This window comes from Neovison vison, chromosome 6 (genome assembly GCF_020171115.1).
Source record: "Neovison vison isolate M4711 chromosome 6, ASM_NN_V1, whole genome shotgun sequence".
Taxonomy (NCBI): domain Eukaryota; kingdom Metazoa; phylum Chordata; class Mammalia; order Carnivora; family Mustelidae; genus Neogale; species Neogale vison.
Window position 1 is genome coordinate 187,439,588 of NC_058096.1, and position 19,345 is coordinate 187,458,932.

The 19,345-nt window shown below is 42.0% G+C and overlaps 1 protein-coding gene and 1 pseudogene across 1 annotated transcript in view; one reads left to right on the top strand and one right to left on the bottom strand.

The window, feature by feature from the left end:
- FRMD4B (FERM domain containing 4B) overlaps positions 1 to 19,345 on the top strand; it is a 324,824-nt gene that overhangs the window by 75,455 nt on the left and 230,024 nt on the right. The gene's annotated exons all lie outside the window — the stretch shown is intronic.
- Positions 12,348 to 12,478, bottom strand: LOC122910926 (annotated as a pseudogene).

Consider the following 19,345-nt stretch of genomic DNA (forward strand, 5'->3'; position numbering starts at 1 on the left):
ACCTTTAACATGCTTTTCCAGCCCATCACTTCACCTTCCTTGCTCTGTCTTCCCAAACAAAGGAATTATCAAAGACTTTTCCTTCTCTTCATCTAACTGGCCCACAGGGCTCTGTCTACATGTTGTCTTCTTAAAAACCTCATGCTGGGCACGCCTGGGTGGCTTAGTGGGTTAAGCGTCTGACTCTTGATTTTGGCTCAGGTCATGATCTCAGGGTTGTGAGAGATCGCTGGGCTCCACACTGGGTGTGGAACCTGCTTGGGATTCTCTTTCCCTCTCCCTCTGTCCCTTTCATGCCCCCCCCTCACTCTCCCTCTCTAAAGAAAACGACAACAACTACCTCATGCTACATCATCTCAGACTGGGTTAGCGAAGGCAAACAGAAAATGCCACCCCAAGATATACTGCTTTGATATAAATTATTTTGAGCTCTAGGTCATTGAAAGGCAGCAGATTTAGGAAGAGGCTTTCTCTAAACTACCTGTATCTGCCTTAAGATAGGTCCTCCTGAAGAAATTCACTTGGAATAGATGGCCTCCCCTGGAGTATCACCAGCCAGGGATGGTTGAGTCTTAACCATTGCAGAGGAGACTAGAGGTCAACACCACACACACACAGACTTTGTCACAAACTATCATACCTCCTCATGACACCACCTCATACCTTTTAAGGGTCTGTTCATCTCCTAAAAATTATTTTCCATCCCTGGAGGGGCTCCATACCCCACCCCTCTCCCTATTAAGATGGTATTCAAGCCTGAATTCTAAGCCACCTCTTTGAGTGACTCATTTTTCCCCGGATATCTCCCATGAATACATGAGGTATACACGTTAATAAATTCTGCTTCTTTTTCTCCTGTTAGTATTTTATTACAGAGGTGTCTTAAAAAAAAAAAAACTCAGAAAGACACAGGCAATTTATTTCTCCTCCCCAATATTAATCTTTCCTGTGTTTTCCTGTACTTTCATTGTACAGTTTGTGTGGTCACTGTTGAACATCTTGCAACTTCCATGAGTATAGACTGTTTATCTAGTTCAGTTTGCACACCCAGCACGCATGTGGCCCCCTATAGCAGCCTACTAAATAGATGTACAATGAAGGAATGTATTCTAGAAATGGATGAACTCTATTTCCTACTATCTTTGAGAGCTTTCTGGGGCTCTGTGGAATAATTCTTTTTATTGGTTTGATATTTGCTTATGAGCTCTCCTAGTCGGAGTTCCTCTAAAGCAGAATCTGAAACAAGGTTTTCGAAGCAGGAAGCTAATTTGAGAGGAGATTTCCAGGAAGCAAAAGAAACAGGAGAGGGGAGGAAGGGAAGGAGAAAAGACCAAGAAAGATGGTCTCTAGGGGCAACTGGTTTTCATCTCTGCCAGGACCCTGAGGCCCAGAGGCTGGGGTATCTACCGCTCCCTCACTTTTGAAGGTTACCCCAAGGGTTAGTACCTTATGTTACCTGCTTCAGAGGCAGAAAAGCAGAGAGGTACACAGTTGATGCATGAAGTGAGAGTTGTCAGCATGGCCAGAACTGTCCACCTTGACTAAGACTAAAATCAGGGCAATGGGACCGTGGTGGGGGACACTGTAAGTGTCTCATTACTAAGGCAGGAAACATCTTTTCCAAACACATTTTGTGATCTAGATAGAAATGGTAGGCTATGCTTTGGTAAGAATTAATTAATTGGATTTTTTTTAATGTAACGTAAAGAGATTTTCATCTACGTCAGATCGGGAGCCAACATTAATACCTTTTGAAGAAAGGTGGCCCTGGGTACTACACTCTCCATCTTGGCCATGTTTTTATTTTACTGGAATTCAGTAAGTCAGGCAGTGTGCTGAAAGGTGTACAAGCTATCTTGTATGTATTTAAATATTTATGAATGTCTGCTATGTGCTGACTCATGAACAGTGGTGTGTACAGTTATGCAAACAAGACTGACCAGGGACCCTGCTCTCATGGCGTTCACTGCATGAGACACACAGTGAACCTAGCAAGTGCTCTGAAAGTCATTGGGGGTCTGTGATAAACATTTTCATGTATCATAACTTCTACAACCAATTCCATATTCATGGGTATTTAATTTCCATAATTGGTGTTTTTTCTTTTAAGATTTTATTTATTCACTTGTGAGAGAAAGAAAGAGAGAGCAAAAGCAGGGGGGAGCGGCAGAGAGAGAAGGAGAAGCAACCTCCTTGCTGAGCTAGGAGCCTGACTTGGGGCTCTATCCCAGGACCTGGAGATCATGACCTGAGCTGAAAGCAGACTCTTAACCATCTGAGCCACCCAGGTGCGCCTTCTTAACTGCTCCTGATGTAGATTATATAGTCATAAGAATTCTTGGGATTAAATCTTTATGAAAAACTGGCATTTTTTACTTGGGCTGAATTCCTTTAAATGGAATTGCTGAGTCAAAAGTCATATAATTTACTTTCAGTCTATTTTCTAGACATTGCCAAACTGCTTTCTAGAAAACTTACACCGACTTAGACTTTCACCTGAGCTGAACTTCTTTTCCCCCCTTCCTTGTGCAACCAAATTCAATTGACAAAGTAAAATGAAAGTGACATAAACCCAAGCCATGAAACAGAAATGACAATGTAGGGAACTGTTTGTGGAAGAGGAGCCCTCTTTCAGATGTTTTGTCTCTAGGGACATCCTGTGATTTGATCCCTATATGAAGGTTAGAAATAAATCTCAGAAGTTCTTTAGAGCTAGCTGACATCCATTATTAACTGCCTTTACCATGTGCCAGAAACTATGCTAAGCCCTTCATGGTCCTGATCCGAATTAAGCCTCCAAATGGAGCTGAGAAACTACAAAACAGCCCAGTGATGGAGCAGGACCATGACTTTGAACTAGAGGAGATATCTCAAGCTGGTTGCCCCACAGCCCGTTTTCCTTGGCTTACACAGTGTGGCCCAGTACAGTGTTTAAAAAATGTATCAACATGGTTCTAACCATTTTAAAACTGGAAAATGCCCCTCCTTAAAACTGCAAAGTCTGCAAGATCTAGGCACCCTGGGGCCCCACTCCTATGTACTGACTGTGGGGTGGGTGAGAGAGTGGCTCCTTCTGCAATGGGGACTTGTAGTCTTTTTTTTTTTTTTTTAAGATTTTATGTATTTATTTGACAGCAAGAGAGAGATCCCAAGTAGGCAGAGAGTCAGGCAGAGAGAGAGGGGGAAGTAGGCTCCCCTCTGAGCAGAGAGCCTGATGCAGGGCTCAATCCCAGGACCCCAAGATCATGAACTGAACCGAAGGCAGAGGCTTAACCTGCTGAGCCACCCAGGTGCCCTGGGGACTTGCATTCTGATAGAGATATTATTGAGCTAAGATGAGCAACCGCTCTGAAATTCATCCTCTGTCAACCAATAGTAACTTTGTTGTTGGGACAGAGCAGGGAGGTGTGGGGAGTATGGGCATCCCGCCTCCTTGCCCAGTTCACTTCTGTTATTTTGTAGCTTGCCTGAGTTTGCAGCCCCCGTATTAACCGACAGGACTGCGAGAAAGGGGCAGGTGTAGGTCCAGTCACCGCTGTGACCCATCATGGGCCCTGGTAGAGGGGACCCTTGAGGCTTCCTTAGGTGAGGGCATACCAGTGGTTGGGGGACAGCTGGCTAGATGAATTTTGGTTTCTGGGCTCCTGCCTCTCTCCTTACACACACTTCTCTCTCGTGTGTGCTTTGTTCATCCTCCAAATTCCGTTGGTGTACACGTCACCACACACTTCTTGGCCACATGGAGGAGGTCTCTCTACTCCACCTCACCTTAGAGAATGGACTTGGCCGTGACATGCACATAAAGGGTCAGACCCTTTCTCCTTCCCTTTCATAGTCCGTCTCTCTGCCAAATGTCAGTGCCCAGGGCCAGGCCCTGCGCCCGCCTGTGCCCTGCTTAGAACCATGCATGGATTGGCTTTCTGCTGGGAATGGTTCTGACATTCGCTTAGCTCCTAACTCTCTGCAGCTAGAGAGCAAACTGGGGTTCAGACAGACCTCGGGCTCTGGGAGCCAGTGCTGGACTAGCTCAAGTCTTTACCTGGCATCGTCTTTATGTACTTAGAGCCCAGCTGTGCAAAGAAGAGCAGGGCTCTTACATAGCCCTGCTTCCCCTACCCCGGGCAGTGTGTCAGGTGAGAGGGGCCAGGAAGGAAAGGACAATCTGAGAGTCTGAAGAGGCCAGCAAAGAGTAAGCACCAAATTCGCGTGTGGCCCCTGCACCAGCAGGAGGCAGATTTAGGGACTCCCTGAGGCCAGATGAGCCCAGAGAAGGAGGAGCCTCCCAGGTGCTACAATAAAGCCTCTTTGCCAGGAGAGAGAGCACTTAAAAACACCAGTTCTTCCTGTTCCTGCCTGTCCCATTCCTGCCCCATCCTGTCCATGCGTCCACCTGACAGCCTCTGTCTTCAGCTAACTCTCACATCTCCAGAAACTTCTAGAACTGTGCTATCTACAGAAGCCATTTGCCACATGTTAGCCAGCTACTGAGCACCCGGCATGTGGCTAAGCCAAACTGAGTGGTAATGTAATTATAAAATACACACAGGGTTTGGGGCTTAGTTTAAAAAAAATAGGGTTGCATGGATGGCTCAGTCGGTTAAGCGTCTGTGTTCAGCTCAGGTCATGATCTCAGGATCCCCTGATGGAACCCAGCTTTGAGCTCCCTGCTCAACAGGGAGTCTGCTTCTCCTCTGCCCCTCCCCATGCTCATGTTCTCTCTCGCTCGCTCGGTCTCTCTAAAAAAAAAAAAAAAATTGCAAGCTATCACATTAATAAATTCATAATGGTTACATGTTGAAATAATATTTTGGCTATCTTGGGTCAGATATATTATTTTTTTAAACAGTTTATTTGGGGCACCTGGGTGGCTCAGTAGATTAAAGCCTCTGCCCTCTGCTCAGGTCATGATCCCAGGGTCCTGGGATGGAGCCCCACATCGGGCTCTCTGCTCAGTGCTTCCTCCTCTCTCTCTCTCTCTGCCTGCCTCTCTGCCTAATTGTGATCTCTGTCTGTCAAATAAATAAATAAATTCTTTAAACAGTTTATTTATTTGAGAGAAAGAGAGAGAGAGAGACCACAGGTTGGGTGAGAGGCAGAGGGTGAGGGAGAATCCCAAGCAGACTCCCCACCGAGCAAGGAGTCTTGACTCTGGGCTCCATCCCATGACCTTGAGATCATGACCTGAGCTGAAATCAAGAGTCAGACCCTTAACCAACTGAGCCACCCAGGGAGCCTCTGGGTCAAATATATTATTAAACTTTATTCTATCTGCCTTTTACCTTTATTAATGTATCCCCTGAGATTTGGAAATTGTCTATGTGCCTCTCCTTTGTGGCTCATGGCCTATTTCTATTAGACAGTCCTGTTGCTGAGTTCTCCCTGACTCAGCCACTTCAAATGTGGTTCTTTATGACTTTGCTATGTATTTGTTACATACATACACACACACAGGCACACGTGTACACGTGTGTGTGTGTGTGTGTGTGTGTGGAGAATAGAGTATATATTTTCTGTCTAGCTAGAAGACAGGATTAAGGTCTCTTTACTGTGAAATTCTTCACTTTGTGCCCTAGTGCCTCTTGTGCTATTAGAGACCCAGTGCATGTTCAGTAATGATTCTTTCGTTCATTTGGCAAATATGTGTTGAACTCCTACTCTGGGCCAGGCTCCCCTGGGAGCTTAATAACCTTTAACTCAATAGCTGGCCTAGTCCCTACAGGGTAGGGATGATGAGCTTTGTTTTGCAGATAAGGAAATTCAAGTGACTTGCTCAAGATCACCTCCTGCAGCAGGAGGCGGGATTCCAGCACTCCTTCGTCTGCTCCAAATCGTGTCCCCTTCCCCTGCAGCATGTCCACGCTGTGGACAGTTCTTCAGCCCCGTCCACTCGCTCCTTAAACCCTGACTTCTTCTCTGTGTATACATACCCATTACACACTTGTTCATGGACCATCTCTCCCAACAGACTTCATGGGAGGACAGAAACCATTTCTCTTCTGAGCACTGTTGCATCCCTGAAGCCTTGCCTGTATGCCTGACACCCAGGAAACACATAGAAACTTCCACTGAACATATAAAGGGATAAATGATGGTCCCTTCTTCTCCTCACTGTTATACAATTCATGTTGAATTCCATTTTCCTGGAGCGTATACAAATAAGAATAAAACTCTATAGCCATTCTCTCAAGAACCATAGTCACGTAAACATTTGTTTTGTGTTTTATTTATTTAGAGCTCCATTATGCAAAGAAAGAATCCATTTATGTGGGAGTCTGGGGAAGAACTCTCTCTCCCCTTGCCGCTCTTTCTTTCTGCACGTGACGTTACGTTAGACCAACATGACAAAAACCAGTCACCTGTCTTTTGTCAAGATGGAGCATGTGTCCTCCCAACAGCTGGGTGCTGTTGGTTTCCAGAACCTTGGTGCAAACCTAGAACTGGAGGGTTTTTACAATGATCTTGGCATAACTTATTCATTATGGAAGCGTCTGCATGGACTGTAACATGCCATGACCACCTAATGGTTATTAGACAGGAAGTCATCTTGCCCACCAAGAAGAAAGGCAGCCAGGCTTGAAGAGAGGACTCCTGAGTGATAAATCATAAGGAGTGATCCCTGGTCTCAGCTTTGTCACTTAACTCTCTCCCTAACCTTGGATGCATCCTGTGTTCTCATGGCTGTGAACCTTTGCTTTTGTATCTCTAAAATTGAGGACGGTGAAATAGATCAGAGAGGACTGGAATGTCTACATCTACCTTGTATAACTATTGAAAACAAAATTTCTGGGGCGCCTGGGTGGCTCAGTGGGTTAAAGCCTCTGCCTTCAGCTCAGGTCATGATCTCAGGGTCCTGGGAAAAAGCCCCAAGTCAGGCTCTCTGCTCAGCAGGGACCCTTCCCCCCTCTTCTCTCTCTCGCCTGCCTCTCTGCCTACTTGTGATCTCTGTCTGTCAAATAAATAAATACAATCTTTAAAAAAAAAAAAGAAAAAGAAAATAAAATTTCTACATCTATCCTAGACAACTATTAAAAACAGGAGGGGGGAAAATGTTTTGGAAAGAAAAATCACAAGACTGAGACTCCGGAGTCGGAGTCAGTGACCTGAGTTTAACACCCAGCTCTTCTCAACGGGTTGTCAAACCTTAAACTGGTCATTTCACTTGTCTGGGCCTGGGTTTCCTTTTCTGTCAAATGTGATCACTAGACTGAATGATCTTTGCAGTTCCTTGTAGTTTGGAAATAATGTACATTTATTGGGGTGAGGATTAGGGGATGGGTTTTGGGAAATGTATTCACTACTTTGTTTTTTTTTTTCTCCTCCTACGAGGTGATGATTACTTAGGAGTCAGAAACTCTTTGGAGGGTCACATGGTGTAAAAAAATGCATAGTGATTCCTATGTGAATGTTCTGGAAGAAAATAATCTTTTCTTTAGAAGCACGAGACCCTCTAAACAAATGTGTTAGAGGACAACTTTCGTGGTCATCCTAAGAGTGTTCATGCACAGCTTGGCCTTTTTTAGGTACCATCCATTTCTATCATCAACGTCTGTCTGGTTGTCTAGTCTAAATTGAGGGGGTTTGTGGTGCTGAGATTGCGCAGGTAATGTTAGAGTTAAAATACATGGTGTTTTATTAAGTTCGTTTCATTTATAGATCTTGAGAGGCCTCAGGGTGATAAAAATCTGAGTTATGCATTGCATTAAGCAGAGTTATATAAAGCCTGTTGAATATTAATTTTGTAATGATTCACCTTACAGTTTTACGAGGCTAGATATAAAAAGATACTGTGAATAATTGAGCCTATGGTCCATAAAATGAAGTCTAGGGAAAGAGAGAAATAATTGGAAGTGAAGAGAGCCAAGCCTTTTCCTCCTTTGCTGAAATCAAATTAATTCAGTCTCAGCCCCTTTCTGCAAATTCAGGCCCCCTGGTTTCTTAGAGCATTAGATGAACACATAGTACAGAATACAATGTGTGAATAAAATGTGGACCATGTTATTGTTTTCATTATTTTTAGCATAGCCTCAATATATTTTATCTTTATAGTCTGCATATTTTCTATATCCTTTTTTGGGGTCACATTATTCAAAATTGCTTCTCAAACAAAGCAAAGTCTTGCACAGAGGAGATAAAATTATTTCTGTTTCATGTCTCTAAAATTGTACTTTGCGTACATTATACAAACGGGCAATAAGCATGTAAGAGGGCACTCAATGTTGTTAGCATCAAGGAAATGCAAATTCAAATTCAATGAGATACCAGCAAATACCTACTACAATGGCTAAAATTAAAAGCCCGACAATACCAAGTGCAGATAAGAATGTGGAGTGGCTGGAACTCTCATACACTGCAGGTGGAAATACAAAATGGTAAAACCATTTTAGAACACGGTTTTCAGTTTTTGTAAAATTTAAAATACCTCTCTTATAAGATCTAGCCATTCTCCTCCAAGGTATTTAGAGGAAAGAACTGAACAAACATACAAATCCCTACAAAGATTTTTACTGGAGTGTTCATACTGCTGCATTTATGATAACTCTGAACAAGAAACAGTCCACATATCCACCAGGATATGAATGGCTAACCCATTTGGGGATATAGCCATAAAATAGAATACTTTGAAATAAAACAGTTTTAAAAAGAGCAAACTAGTAATAGGTACAACAACATGGGTGTATCTCAAAGATATTAGGCTGAGCCAGAAGGAGTCAGACACACAAAGAAGTTCGGACTATATGATTCAATTCCTGTGAAATTCTAGAAAAAGCACACTAATGCGTAGTAACAGAAAGCAGAGTGGTGGCTTCCTGGGGCAGAGAGAGGAAGTAAGAGGGAGGATATAGTACATAGAAACATGAAGGGGATAGAAATGTTCTATATCTGGATTGTGGTGATGGGTACCAAAGTGTGTATGTATTATCTGATGAACTGAACACTTGAAGTGGGAGTAGTTTATTGTAGGTAAATTACACCTCAACAAAGTTGATTTTTTAAATGCCTTTTGCAATATCTGTTGTTGGTTCATTAGTACCTCTAGAAACTGATCTTTTAAGATCTAGATTCTAAATCAAGGTTCAATATTCACTTATTGTTAGATTGTGAATCTCATACACAGAATATAAAGCAGGTATAATAACTACCTTTGGCCAACCTTCGGAACTGCCTGAAGAAACAAAAGAGAAGGTGAATCTGTGAAAATGATTTATAAACCATGATACTGTGCAGAAAATTGACTGTCACTACCATTATAGGGTTCACTCTGCAAATCAGAATGACATTACCTTGATTTGGGCACATTTAAAATAAGTTGAGCCTTTATCTGGACCCAAAATGAACTCTCCCCCTTTGAATGCCTGCCTAAGGGTACAGAATATCCTAGCAAATTTCCATAGTGTTTTAAAAATATCTACCTGCCTCAGTCCATGTGATATACTGATCAACCCACTCAGACTGTAAGCCCTTCACTTCCAGCAGCGACAGCCTACACAGTCGTTCCTCCAAGTCAAGACACACCGTACAAGTCACCTGAGCTTGTCAACGAGGTTTAAATTTCGTTTGACTTCTCCAAAGAACTCTGCTTTCAGAGCAGTGAGCTCGATGTCGGAGAATCTAGCCTAGTTGTGGGGTAACAATGCAAATACTCAAAGAGAGGCATATGTCTCTTCTGCAAATTAACAACTTGTATTCTGGGCAAGAAATTGAGTTTTGACTCTGAATGGACAGGGAGCACTAAAAAGTTGGGTCCCGATTTAATCTAAAACAACACGTGCATTCATTTGACAAAAAAATGACCGAGTACTATGTGCATTGTCCTGGGCTCTGGAGATTCATCAGTGAATAGGACAAGCAAGGTCTTTCTCCATAGGGAGCTTACATTCTAGTAGAGGGCTAAGTAGCAATCAAGCAAACAGTGTAATTTCAGAATCAGACGGGAAATACACGGGGGGGGGCAGGAGAGAATAACACAAATGCGGGTTGGTACTATTTAGGATATAGTGGTCAGGGAAGATCATGGATGTTGAGTTAGGATGATGAGATGGAACCAGCTATGTGACAGTCTAGAGAAGCAGTGATCTGAGCAGTGGAGACAGCAAGTGACAATGGGCTTAGCAAAGTAAGGAAGGAAAAGGAAGCCAGTGTGGGAAGTAGCAAGAGTGGAAGGAAGACCATCCTGAAATGAGGCTTGAGAAGAGAAGAGGGGATAGAGTTGAAGTTTTATTCCCTGAAAATGAGTAGACTTTGGAGAGTTTAAAACAAGGGAAGGAAATGATCTGATATGTAAATATGGCCCCTATGTGAAGAAAAGATTGTCTCCGGTCAAGTGAGGAAATTAGTAAGATGGCTGTTGAAATAGGCTGTGGGAAAGATGATCGCAGCTTTGAGTAGACTGGTAGCATTTGGAATAAAGAGACGTGAACAAATAGAGTGGCGTGTCCTAGAGGTAGTGCTGCCAGGGTCTGAGGAATGGAAGTGGGGGCGGGGGATGGGAAGAATACATTGTTTTATGTCCTGAGCAACCATGAGCGGATGAAAGTGTTTCTTAGTAGACCACCTACCGCCAGTAGGACCATGACCAAATTACTCTGAAGGTTGGAATGGCAGTTAAGTATTTGTAAATATCCTTGAAGGGAACTCCAGTTGTAAAGACCCTGTCACCTCTCTTCTGTGATTGTCCAGACATGCTAATACGTGGGTGCTGGAAATGTCATGATATTCTAATCACAACATTTTTTCCCCCTAAAGTTATTTTGAGCAGACATAAGTTCAGGGCAATAGCGAAACTCTCTCTGGCTGCTGTCGTTTACTGGCATGTCACTGTTCCCAACTCTCTCATGCAGGAGACATGCTTTGAGGGATATGCTTAGGCTCCGGAAGACTTTTTGCCTCTTTTTGTTAATTATGGCTTGGGGATACTTTGTCAGAAATTTTGAACTTTGAAGTGTTAAAAAAATTACAGAGTAATATTAAGTATTTAAGTATTGGTCATTTCTCCATGTGGTATGAGATTTTGGCTAAGACTGAATCTTTGGGCTGTTTAGTTCCCATGTTTATCATGTTGAATAGAGTCACAGATTCGATTTTTCCCTATATAAGCAAATTTTAAATTTGTTTCAAACAAGCAAGGATGCCATTAAATTGCCCTGACCTCGTTATATTGAGATTTTTGTCTTTTTTTTGTATTCATGGAGAGTAGTGAACATGAGCACTGAAACAGAAGGACCTCAGCTTGTGAAAGTCCTGCTGGAGTAACAATGAGAAAAATCTTTTTAAATGTTTAGGATTCTTTTGCTTTATAAAAATAATATAAGCCTAGACAGTTTGGAAAGTACTGGGGGAAAAAATCAGCCATAGCCCAGTCATAAAGAAATCCATGAGATGTTGAAGTTGCCCATAAAATGCTGGGGTGCGAAAGGGCTTGTTGAATGATCAGATCCAACTTCTCGTTTTGCACGTGAAGAAACAGAGCTCTCGCTTCCTCACTGCCAGTTCTGAGCTGTTAACATGATGGTTTATGTGACTTCATAAGCATTTAGATTCTTGAGGACCTGGTAGAGACACAGAACCTGCTCAACAGCCTGTTTTTGAGCGAAGGGAATGTGAAGGCTTAACACTAGGTGTACCTGTGGTTCCCTCTGCCCTCTGGTGTTCAGGAGGAGACATGGTCTTAAATAAGGTCAGTGTTACATTGCCTTGACCTCCATGAGCATTTCCCAGAGTGGTTTCTGGGCCGCCTGCATTAGAGTCATTGAGGGTTGTTGGAAATGAAGATTTCTGGGACAAACCCCTGGTTTGTGAAATCAACTCTAGAGCTGGAAGCAGGAATCTGCTCTTTTTTTTTTTTTTTTAATTTAAACTTCAGTGAACATACAGTGCAATATTAGTTTTTGCAATAGAATTCAGTGATTCGTCCCTTACATACAACACCCACTGCTCATCATAACAAGTCCCCCCTTGATACCCATCACCTGTCTAGCCCATCCCCCACCCACCTCCCTCCATCAACCTTTAGTTTGTTCTCTATCGTTAAGAGTGTCTTATGGCTTGTTTCCCTCTCTCCTTTTTTCCTTTTCCCCCTTCCCACATGTTCATCTATTTTCTTCCTTAAATTTTACATACAAGTGAGATTGTCTTTCTCTGACTTATTTCACGTAGGGTAATACACTCTAGCTCTGTCCATGTTATTGCAAACGGCAAGATTTCGTTCTTTTCCATGGCTGAATAACATTCCATTGTATATATAAACCACGTCTTCTTTATTATTCATTCATCCATGGACATTGGAGCTCTCTTCACAGTTTGGCTATTGTTGATAATGCTGCTCTAGACACGGAGGTGCATTGAATCTGTATTTTTGTATCCTTTGGGCAAATACCTAGTAGTGCAATTGCTAGATCATAAGGTAGTTCTGTTTTTCAATTAGCAATCATCCCGCCTCGGATAAACCTCATTGGCTATGATACTGCCACTGCACAAAGCTGGCAGTTCTATTTTTAACTTTTTAACATGTATTTAAATTCAGCTAGCCAAGATATAGTACATCATTGGTATTTGATATGATGTTCAATGAGTCATCAGTTCAGTATAGCTTTCTTAACAAACTCACCCATCCATTGAAAAATAATAGTTTGTCAAAAAAATAAAATAAAACTTCCCATATTGAATCATTCAGATTCTCTAATCTGTGATAAATTGATGGTGGAGATAGGTAGGTAGAGAGCGAGAGATACTGAGTAAATGGGTGAAAAGTCAGGGACTCGGCACAAAGGAATTGTCAGAGGGTTTTTCTGGGAGTGGAAACAGGAAACAGGGTGAATGAGAGACTGGGACCTCCACTGTTCTATAGAACTCAGAAACCTGGATTTGCAGAACACAAATCCTTTGGAATTCCTTTTTATAAGTATTCCTGCAGTCATGCTATTTTTTTGAGAGACTAGAAATGCCTACAGAGTATTATTTCTTATTATTTCTTTGCTCGAGTGATGTGTATGGCCAGTGGGAGAAAGGGAACCCTCTTTGTTGATAGAAGAGGACATAGAAGGATCAAGCAGGGGATGAGGTGAGGTCCAGGTTAGTTCATTTGTTCACTTACTCGTTTAATTCAGCATTTGTTCATTGAAAACCTTATGTGTGCTGGGCACGGTTGGAGATGCTGAGGACCCCGGAGAGAACAAGACAGCAGCGTCCCTGTTTGTGCAGAGCTTATGGTCTATTATGGGGAAACGTCAATAGAGTTTAACAAGTTCATTTCAAATGGTGGCACGTGCTGTGAAGAAATGAGGGCACTATGCCAAGTATGAATGGTTGAAGGGCCAGTCTCTGGCGGGAAGGAGCAGTGTGAGAGATGGCATCTGACCTGAGACCATAGTAGCAAGAAGAGACCAGTCAAGTACATATCTGGGGAAGAATTTGCACAGAAAGGAAGCTGCGAGGACACGGTCCTGAGGGGCAGTTGGCTTGATATGTTTAGGGTGTATAAAGAAAACAGGCATGGCTAAAGCTTAATGACTAAAAGGAGATTCAAGACAAAGTTCCAGAAGAAGACAGGGCCAAGCCACATACTATAATCATGCCACAGGGAGCAGTGTGGACTCTATTTTAAGTGTAATAGGAAGCCTCAGGAGACCTACATTCAGGGAGGGATGTTGATGTCTTCAGATTTGGGTTCTTAGAAAAAAAAATCACTTCAGCACTCAAAATTACGTAGAAACTTAGAATCAAGTTTTTAAAAGATATGCAACTCCTTCAGGAAAAGAAGGCCATTGGAAACCACAAAAGAAGAACTAAAGAAATGGTCAGATCTATCATCTACATGGAAAGGGAAGATCACTATTATAAAATGGTGGTTTTTATCAAAAAAGGATTTCTAAATTCACTGCAGTTCTAAACAAAATCCCAACACCATTCTAAAATTGAATGGAAATGTACAAATTTGTACAAATGTACAAATGCAAGAATTTAATAAGGGAGGTTTGCAAAAGACGAAAAAGGAATGAGGACTTCCCCTAATTATCAAAATTTGTTATAAAGTCATAGTAATTAAAACACTGTATTATTAGGGAGAGGGGATTAAGAAATAGATCAGTGGGACAGAATAGAGAGCCCAGTGATGGACTGAACATATATGGACCCTTCTGTATGACACAGGAGGTGTTGAAATTCAGAATGGAAAACATAAACTACCAGAGGTAAATGAGTACCAAACTATCAGAATATCAGAAGCTTCCTAATTTACACTTTGTACAAAAATAAACTGAGATAAATTGAAAACCTAAATACAGAATGTAAAAATTCAAAACCTTTAGGGAGGGAAAAATAAGATATCTTTATACCCTTGGGATAGAGTGGATTTTATAAGCTAGAGATACAAAAATCACACTCAAGAATCATGAGCTTGATGGATTTCCACTATGTCCAAAGGTATAACTTCTGCACAAAATAACATCATAAAATGAAAAGGCAAGTGACAAGCTAATAGAAGATATTTGCAACCTGATATTATAACCAACAAAGGCTACATTTCTAGAATCTCTAGCAAATTCCTATTAGCTGATAAGGAAAACTCAAACTATCTAGTAGAAAAACGGGCCACTTACTAACAGGCACTTTCCTGAGGGGGAGACATCAGTGAGCAATAAAATTGCAAAAAGGCTTTCCACATCCCTGATCAAAGCAAGAAATGCAAGTGTAAAATCCCAGGGTATCATTTTATGCCTATTGGAGTAGCAGAAATTCAAAAGGTTGAGTTAACAAGTCAAACTTGGCAAGGAATTGAGATAAACAGGCACTTGGGAGAGTAAGTTGTCATTCTCTAGTTAGACTTGAAATTTCACATATTCTACGACAGATTCTGTTGCAGACCGTAAGCAATCAACAGTGTTTCTCCAAGGAGGGGCTCTTGGCATTGTGCGAGGGACAAGTCTTTGTCACTCAGGACTTTCATGTACCTTAGAAAATTCAACATCGCAGCTCTACTCCACCCCCAGCTCACAAAAGAACGGTCCCCACTTCCAAACACCCCCAAGAGAGTTGGATTTAGCAGGAGAATGCCCTGCAGGTACACAGGGCTGCCACAGTATGAATGTGCTGGGACAGCCTCCGCCACTGAATGGAGAGATCTGGGCCCTGAAGGAGGCCCATGGAGGGTGTGCACTGGAGCATCCTTTGTGAGGACCAAAAACTGGACACCGTCCAAATAGACATCAGTCCAGGAAAGGAAAACCAAACTATGATATGGTTGTGTGATAGAGCACTATACAAGAATTCATGACCTAGATCTGCGTGCAGCAAAGTGAAAATAACTCAAAAGCAGTGCTGACTACAGTGTCATATGCAGCATGATACACTTTATAAAAAGTGTAAAACCCACAAGACTGTAGGATGTATTGTTTTGGGTAGACATGGCACACAAACACACACAGGCATACGCATGTGTGAACTGGGCGGTTTAAATTCTCTGTGGTTCTATTTCTTGAAAGAGTAAATGGATGTGAAGACCAACATTCATTTTGGGTGATGGGCACATGGACAGGAGTTTGCCGCATTTTCCTTTGCATAGTGCTATGTTTTCGCCCTCACTCAGGCTGCTGGGTGGACAGTGGATAAGGCGAATGGAAAGGTGAGCAGGGGGGTGTGCATGGAGGCGGGACAGTGAGGCTGTGCTGGACGTGGGTTCCGTGGCTGGAGGAGCTGTGGGAGGACTGTGGCATCCTACCAATATCACTTTGAACTCAAGGGGATGTGACCACTTTTCTGCCTCATTTCTCCATTGCCCAAAAGTTCTTCCTGGAATAACACTTCCTCTCGTTGCTTCCTTTGTCTTCTAAGCTATGATATTATCACCTAAGCAAGCCAAGGATTTGTCAGCTGCTCTTATTTTTGTAGCAGAATGGGACATTCTGTATAAACAATTCAGGCGCTCTCCAACCCCATCCCTGCAGTTATGCTCCTACATTTTCTTAATTTTTTTCCCATGTGTTTTCTTATTGTAAAAATATACATAAAGTAAAAATTACCATTCTAGCTATTTTCATCTTATTTTTATTTTTTAAGGTTTTATTTATTTTATTTTAGAGCGAGCTCATGCGAGCCTAGGGAGGGACAGAGGGAGAGGAGAGAGAATCTCAAGCAGACTTTACTCTGAGTGCAGAGCCCAACGCAGCGCTGGATCTCACAGCCCCAAGATAATGACTTGCGCCAAAACCAAGAGTCAGAAACCCAACTGACTGAGCTACCCAGGTGCCCCCCATTCTAACTATTTTCAAATGTGCAATTCAGCAACATTAATTATATTCACAGTGTTTTGCAACCATTATCACCATCCCTCTCCAGAACTTTGCCATCATTCCAGATTGAAACTCTGTGCCCACTCCTGGGTATTTACCCCAAAGATACAGATGTCGTGAAAAGAAGGGCCATCTGTACCCCAATGTTTATAGCAACAATGGCCACAGTCGCCAAACTATGGAAAGAACCAAGATGCCCTTCAACGGATGAATGGATAAGGAAGATGTGGTCCATATACATCATGGAGTATTATGCCTCCATCAGAAAGGATGAATACCCAACTTTTGTAGCAACATGGACGGGACTGGAAGAGATTATGCTGAGTGAAATAAGTCAAGCAGAGAGAGTCGATTATCATATGGTTTCACTTATTTGTGGAGCATAACCAATAGCATGGAGGACAAGGGGCGTTAGAGAGGAGTAGGGAATTTGGGTAAATTGGAAGGGGAGGTGAACCATGAGAGACTATGGACTCTGAAAAACAGTCTGAGGGGTTTGAAGTGGCGGGGGGGTGGGAGGTTGGGGTACCAGGTGGTGGGTATTATAGAGGGCACGGCTTGCATGGAGCACTGGGTGTGGTGAAAAAAATGAATACTGTTTTTCTGAAAATAAATAAATTGGAAAAAAAAAATAATAATAAAAAAAAGAAACTCTGTGCCCATTAAATAGTGACTTCCATTCTTCAGTCCCCTTGTCCTCTGATAACCTCTCTTCTCCTCTCTGTCTCTATGAATTTGACTACTCTAGGCACCCCAGACCAGCAGCATCATACAATATTGTCCTTTTGCATCTGGCTTATTCAACCTATATAGTGTTTTTGAGATGTATCCACAATCCATCAGGATTCCATTCTTTTTAAAAACGAATACTGTGCCATTGCATATATACACTACATTTTGTTTATCCACTTATCTGTCAGTGGACACTTGGGTTAGTTCTGTCTTTGGGCTACTGTGAACAGTAAAACATATAATGCAGCTACAAACAGGGGTACAACTGTCTATTTGAGTCCCTGCTTTCAATTCCGTGGGGTATATACCCAGATGTGGAATTCCTGGATCTTATGGTAATTCTATATTTAATTTTTTTAAAGATTTTATTTAATTATTTGACAGAGAGAGATCACAAGTAGGCAGAGAGGCAGACAGAGAGAGAAGGAAGCGGGCTCCCTGCTGAGCAGAGAGCCCGATGCAGGACTCGATCCCAGGACCCTGAGATCATGACCTGAGCCGAAGGCAGTGGCTTAACCCACTGAGCCACCCAGGCACCCTCTATATTTAATTTTTTAAGGAACTTTCTAGCCAGAACTGCCCACAATGACAGCACCATTTGACATTCCCATCTGTAACGTGTAAGGATTCCAACTTTTCTACATTTTCACCAACACTTATTAATTTTCAGCTTGAAAATAGCCCATCTAATGGATATGAAGTGGTGTCTTATTGTGGTTTTGTTCTATACTTCTCTTACAATTAGTGTTACGGAAGCATCATACATGTCCTCTGTCCAGTCGATTGATCCGTGATACCCATGGTTTGAGTATTTCTGCATTTCTCTAACTGCGTTCCATGGAACGCAGGTCTTGTTACAAGCTTCTGGCATTGGGGGCTCAAGGGATATGGGATAGGAGAGGTTAAACTGAGAAACAATGCAAACAACAACAACAAACCCAACTCAACAACCTTCCAGCAAAGTCAGGTCAAGTACCTATCGGCAAATTCAAAATGTAAGTGTGAGTTGGTATCCTGACTCCCCATTCCTTGGTAGATATTAGTTCTTTCAAATTTCTTACCATTCTTACAAGGATTCTGGTATTTAAAGGTAGGCAACTTTGTATACAAGTGGCCCATAAAAAAATGCCTACTCTTTCATGTGGTGCTCAAAAAAACAATTTTATCTGTTGCAACTTTGGAGGAAAAATTGGCCATATTGATGATGATGTGCAAAGATAAGACTCTAGTGTGGGACTTCCCTTAAGGGATCCCCAGTGTTAATTATGACCATACACCCTTTTCACTTTGAGTTAACTTTAGAAATCATTTCCCATGCAAGATGCAATTTTACTGTATGTCCTCCCCCTTGAAGTCTGAAATATATATTTTCCAGACCCTGAAAAGTCCTACGGTAAAGAGACTCAACCAACGTAGTTTAAAGCAGGAGTTGGCAAGCTATCTCTGTGAAGGTCAGATAGTAAATACTTTTGGTCTTGTGTCTCTGGCACAGCTATTCAACCTGAAAAGTAATCATAGACAGTCTTTAAATGACTACATGTGGCTGTGTGCCCCCCCCCCAAAAAACTTACTTGCAGAAATAGGCAGTGGTCTGGATTTAACTCACAGGCAATAGTTTTCTGACCCCCATTTAGACCCTTGTGACTGAAGTTTGTTGCATCATGACCTTTCCCTCCTTTGTTTTTTTAAATGTAAAACCTATAGTAGACCCTGAGATTCCGGAATTCAAATTTTAGAGGGTTTTAAATCTTTGAAGTGACACTGAAAGTTGATGGCATGTAGCAGCTTTGCAACCTGGTTTTGCATTGGTGTGACACCAGAAGCAGTTACTTAGGGAGTGGTCTGGGCTAATTGTGTTCTACCATTCATAGACTGAAGCTCTGACCCCTAATATTTCAGAATGTCACTATATTTGGAGATAAAACCTTGAAGAGGTGATTAAGTTAAAATGAGGCTTCTAGAGCACTCTTGAAAAAGAACAACAAAACAGGAGGTATCACAATCCCATATGTCAAGATATACTACAAAGCTGTAATAATCAAAACAGTATGGTACTGGCACAAAAGTAGATACATAGATCAATGGAGCAGACTAGAGGGCCCAGAAATAAACCCATGATTATATGGTCAATTAATCTCTGATAAAGAGGCAACAATCTTTTCAGTAGGAAAAAGACCATCTGTCCAACAAATGGTGTTGGGAAAATTGGACAGCTACATGCAAAAGAAGGAAACTGGACCATTTTTTTTACACCAGACACAATAATAAAATGGAATGAAGACTAAATGTGAGACCTGAAACCATGAAATTCTTAGAAGAAAACATAGGCA